At 33.9% G+C, this 6,000-nt stretch overlaps 1 protein-coding gene across 1 annotated transcript in view; it reads right to left on the reverse strand.

Moving 5' to 3' along the window:
* The window catches only part of LOC115877117, a 246,114-nt gene extending 242,714 nt beyond the window's left edge, over nucleotides 1–3,400 (reverse strand). The window contains exon 1 of the mRNA XM_030893222.1: nucleotides 3,358–3,400. The gene's annotated coding sequence lies outside the window, so the exon portion shown is untranslated. The remainder of the gene's footprint in view (nucleotides 1–3,357) is intronic.
* Nucleotides 3,401–6,000: the final 2,600 nt, after the last annotated feature.

The raw sequence follows: 6,000 nt of genomic DNA on the forward strand, positions 1-6,000 counted from the left end.
AGTCGGTATTCGGCGTCTTCCACCAGTCCCGTCCTCTGTAGGTGAGATCTCAGCCGGCAGTGGCCCGTGTACACTGCAGTGAGCACACGCGTTCCATTCCTACCGGCCTTTAGGAGTTCTCCTGTTCTATGTTTGGATGGCCCTGCTAGGATTTTCTTGGCATGTTCCATTCCGGGACTGTCATTCCAGTCCCGGAACGTCTCACTCCTAACCCATTCACAGAGCCTGTCTCTTGCGAGATTTTTAGGAACGCTAAGTGTCGGTTCTGGGCCCACGAATGGCGAGCCTGCACCAATTTTGGCGAGGGAATCAGCACGTTCATTTCCCTCTAGGCCGACATGTCCCGGTATCCATATTAGCGACACTTTGTTCCTATCTCCCAGTATATTGAGTAGTTTCTTACAATGAAGAATCGTTATAGACGTGCTTTTCGTTGCCTCAAGTGCTTTCAGCGTAGCTTGACTATCCGAAAATATGCATATTGTTTTCCCGGTGTATTGCTGTTCTACCAGCAGTTGCACACAGGTTTCAATAGCATATAGCTCAGCTTGGAAGATCGTGGTGTGTTTTCCAAGACTGTGGTAGATCTCAGTCTTTGGACTGCTGCAGTAAATTCCTGCGCCAGACACTTTTTCGTTTTTGGATCCGTCCGTGTACCAACACATTTCCGCATTAGATTTTAAGTATACGCTTCTTTAATAAAACTTACCTTTATTTTTTTCCTAGAATCCGAAAATCAATTAATATATAGGGTGTTTCATTAGAAAAAAACACAACTTTGATGTGTAACTTTTTTTGGGGACACCCTGTATAATTTTTTTGGGGGGGACACCCTGTATAATTTTATATATTTTTATAAAATACTTTCAGTTACCCTACATATGCTGCCAAACATTTATAAAATTTCGGAATTAAAGATAATGTCAGTCTAAAAAAATATATTTAATTTTATAAGATATGAGGGTTAATGTTGTTTACAAATTTTCCTCCAACCTCGAAAAGATAACATGTCTAGCTTTCTTAAAGAACGAAATTAATGTTATTTTGAAATTTTAAATGCAAATTGTTGTGGTAAAACTATACTAGAGATGTTTACAATTTTGCATACAGATATCTCGTATCAACAATTTGCATCCTAACATGCTAAGCCCGTGCTGGCGCCTTCCTTTTCTCTGATCTCGTCGTTCTCTGAATATTTATCCATCCGGAAAATGCAGGAAAGACCGGGAAAAACAAGAAGAAAACAAGCTCTGTAACAGTGCCGGCGAGTGGTTTAAATAATTTGAGGGGTGCATAATCTTAGAAAAAAATATCACGCGAAAAAAGACGCTGTCCTACTCCTGTACCAGCTTGTGCAGGCACTTGGTAGGATGGGAGCATAGTTTCTCCGGTTCTAGCATTGTTTTTTCAGTATCGATATAGATGTTTCAGTATCTTTATCAAGCCGCGTCCACACTTGTTGCTCAACATTGTTTTCAATAATGTTTCGCAACATGTTTACGAAAATTTCATTAAAAGCAAGTTTTCCGTCAGGAGCGGTAAAGATCAAAGAATGTTGAGAACATTGTGTTGGCAACATATTGCGAGTACGTCCACACTGGCTCTGACTGGTCCAACTTTTTGAATGTGGTGTAACGTTTTCTTGGCACAATGCAAACGGCAGCTTTTCGTCTTTGGGAGCAGTCGTAGGTTCGTTTTTTCTTTTTTTTATTAGGTGTTATAATTAATCAAAAAATAATATTAGACAAGGACAGTAATTGATGTGGATGAAGTTAGGTTTTTAAAATGAATTAATATTTAAGAAAAATAAGTAATCAACATTTAAATGTATGATAAAAAAAATAGTATCACTTGCTTTGTTGATCAAAAATCATTGACATATTAATATTAAATTACGCAAAATAAAGTTAAATAAGTACCTCAAACTAACGCAGTTCATGAACCTTGTTGTATGCGCACATAATTCCGTCAATCAATCAAAAGTTAATTAAATAAATATGTCAAGTGACACCATCACAAAATACTTGACAAGATATTAAAATATATAAAAATTTGTATATTTAAAATTAAAAAAATTATATTTTAATAATGAAATTCAAAAATGATATCTAATAATTACATAATTAATTACGTAATTCGTCAACAGTAAGTAAATAGATTTGAAATGAGTTATTAAAAAAATGTGAAATCTGGCCTGATTATCCGGTGCAATTCCAGGCTTTGGCTCGTCCTTCTGGATGGTGTGTGGACGCTAGGTGTGGGAGCTAAACCAAACCAAACCAAATCAAACATGGATCATAGATACAGGCTCTCGTACCTCAAACCACCAATCACGACATATAACTCGCCATGTAACTGGGCGGTAAAACCCTGGAAACGACACAACTTATGCACAAAATGCATTTTAGAAATTTTAGAACTTACCTCACAATGCTGAGGGTATACTCAAAAATTAAATTCATGACAGGACAACCAAAACCACGTTTAGAAAATCTGTAAAGAGATAAGGTTGAACCAAAAGAGTAAAAATGTGATGAAGATCAAACTTACCACAAAAATACCCATGAAAACTTAAAATTGATTCCTTCCCCAAATGCCAGGAACCACTAGGACTACATTCCAAAAGTTAATAGAATTAAAAAGTTTAAACTTTTTCCGATGATTTCAGATAAGTATGTCGATGTTTACGCCACGAAATCTGAATCAAAAATGGTGACTTCCGATGGTCAAAAAGATGCTCTAGTTCTGCGCCGACAAGGGCAAGTACGATCCACAGAGTGTCCAAAATTAGTCAGAACTAATTCGGTAGGGTGTATGTTGGGTTGCCAATAGTATCGTTTTATTAAAACGTTACAGTGGACGTCCTAAAAGTTGTCAACAAGTTGCTGCAACATGTTAAGTGAGGACGGGTCTTCACACAGTCTGCAGCCAAAACTGCCTTGATACAGGTTGGGCTTGTTCATGTAGCACTTGACAGCCATATGTCAAGATGCCGATTAGAACAGATATCTTGACATTAGTGACAGCCTGTCAAGATATCTGTTTTAATCAGTTTTTTAGTTTTAAATTTAATCTTAATTCAGTTCAAGTAAAACGTCTGTTTTTTCGTCTACACACAAAGTTTTAGTCGATACGTTTTGACTGACAGGTAAAACGTTATGTGTATAGAAGGTGTTTTAAGTTGATAATACATAAAGGGAATATGTATTAAAATTGTAGCTATAACAATATTTTTTAAACACTGTGTTTTAATACGTTTTACAACAAAGGTATCAAAAATACTGAATTATTTTACTCACTTAGTTAGTTAATAAGATAAAACAAAATAAAACAAACTTAAATGCTATTTGAACTTACCTATACTCGCATTGACGATTTGACTATTGAAATCTGAAAAAAAAAACATTTAATTAATTTTTTGAATCCAAAAAGTTAAAGTTTATTTTTGAATTCTCATTTCAAAACCCTTTTAGATGAATTTTATTATATACACTGGTAATACAAACAAATAAAAAAAAGTATTACTACTAAAATGTATTTATTACCCACAAAGTATGCACTAAAATTTAGAAGAGAATAATAAAAAACTCCAGATGTTTCTACTCAAACTCAAACACTTCGCAACAAAAACATTCAAAATTCAAAATGAGGCCAAACATTTAAAATGAGAAAACCACTCAAAAGCTTACTGTTTATGTTATGTTTACGTTATCATTTTCCTTCAAAATATTTGTTTACATTTTTATTGTAACTCGAGTTCTTCCGAGATATACCTGTTACCATTAAAACTGAAAACGATCACGGGATACTGAGGCGAAGTAGATAGATAAACAAATTTATTTTGGGGGTTAAAATTAGAACAAAAGACCTTGTGGATTACTTAAGATATACAAGGAGTATCATAAATAAGCGTAAAAATTTTAAGGACCAAAAAAGAAACATTTTATTTTGTAGCATTTTTTATTTCCTTTAATAAAATTGAATTTAAAAATCTATTTTTATTTAAATTTCTTAGTATTGGCGCCATCTATTTGCTAGATGTCAAAGATACCAAACTCCATTTGTTACAGCTCACTTGTCTCGATATTTAATTTTTATTAGCGCATCTATTCGCTATATGCCAAACTTCCTTAATTGCATTTCACTTGTCCGAATCTCACTTCGCTGTGGATTGCGATTTTCTGTTCTAATGATTTCGATCATATGATATCACTTTTTTCTCTCTCATTTTGTCTGTGGTGAAAAGGTTTTGGCTTCGGTTCTGAAACTGAGAAGAAGGTTTTTTTTTCTGAGAATTTGGATCTGAAGAAGACGCGTGTTTCGGCGTCCGACAAATTTTCTAGTGAAAAGCACTCTGAATCCACTTTTCGATTTCCATTGCATGGGTATCCGATTTGGAAATTTGAAAACCTTGTAAAGTATGCAATCCAGAGTATAGATCGTATTTGTTTGGTTTCTTCTTGGAATGATCACTGTAAGTTTATCCGCCATTTTATATAGTCCTATCTAACTAAATTCTATTTCAGTTATTTCCGTTTTTTACTTCGTTTATTTGAGTATTTAATTACTGGTTTGGATCGGCATATGCTTTGAATATATTTATGTAAAGCTGATTTTCAGACCGTAAGTTGTTTTTTTATTGAGTATCTGTCCTGAGAACTATTTTTTATTTATAGAGTAACTGCCACATGGTACTCAGTAATTACCACATGGTATGCAGTAATTATTGTATGTTTCACCCACTTTCATTTTGTATGGACCTATGCAGACCTTAAGACAGTGTTCCTGACATTACAATCGTTCTTTTGGCTGATATCGAAGACTTCTCCTGCCATAGTCATCTGCATCCACTTCTGTTAGTCTGGAGAATACCTACCTACCTGTTTACATCATAAGAAACTATATACAGATAAGTCTCTTAAGTTTGATACACAAGGTACGCTTTTATTTTATAATTTTTGAGACAACAGATTTAATAACCTGGTAAATTATCACTATTTATCCCACATATTGTAGTCAAAATTATTTTTTTATTTAACGTTATAAGTTATAATTTGATTCGTACAGTACACTCTTACTTAGCTATGATATTTTATATGAAAATTATTAACACGTATTCATTTTAAAGGTTTTTGTACACGACATGTTTCGAAACATCATCGTATTGAGACATACATAAATTTCACCTGTTTTTATATTAAGTAGCTTACTTAGTTCAAAGAATACAGTTACTAAATTCGAATCTATTTAAAATAACTTGCGGTTTTATTGGGATCACTGTGACTAATTGATGATACTTGTGTTCGTTTTCAATAAATGTTTAATGTAGGATAGTTATTTCTGACTTTTATTCCTGATAAACATAATAGACCCTTAATGCTGTTGATTACTTTATTTTAGCTATGTTGTGATATCGTATTTTTCTTTTTGGTTTCTTACTTTACCACTCTCATAAACAAAGTAAGTGGCGCCCTTTTCACTGTCTTTGACCATACCTATTTGAATTCTTAACATCAATATTAAAATCTCTGCAGCCTATATATTATCATTTTTTTTATTTTAATATTTAACAACATTAGAAAGTCAATGTGAGTCAGAAGCCTTACCTACGAACCCAGCTTTTCTCTAACCCTGAGCAACGGATTTTTTTTTCATTCTATTTGGGTAACGACAGAAAAATCGTCACAATTTCTAACTGAAACAATAAGATTAGCTTCCTTGTATGTTTTAAATTGTCTATAGCATGTTGGCGTAAACTTATTTTCCAGCTGCAAATTCTTACCCACCAGACGGGGGGGGGTGTGTCTCACTCATTCTACATTCTACATTCTACATTCCTTGTATTTGTAGCCAAAACTCGTTTCGAAGCAGAAGGCTTACTGTGTTTGGTGAAAGAACATCATAAATATCTGGGCTAGCATCAACTGCTAAGCTTTTTAAAGAGTGTTTAGTATTAGGTTAGGTTAAGATTTTTGACAAGAAACAAAGCAGCACCATCAT

The sequence above is a fragment of the Sitophilus oryzae genome, unplaced genomic scaffold, assembly GCF_002938485.1.
Source record: "Sitophilus oryzae breed Bouriz unplaced genomic scaffold, Soryzae_2.0 scaffold_1442_pilon_pilon, whole genome shotgun sequence".
NCBI classification, from domain to species: Eukaryota; Metazoa; Arthropoda; class Insecta; order Coleoptera; family Curculionidae; genus Sitophilus; species Sitophilus oryzae.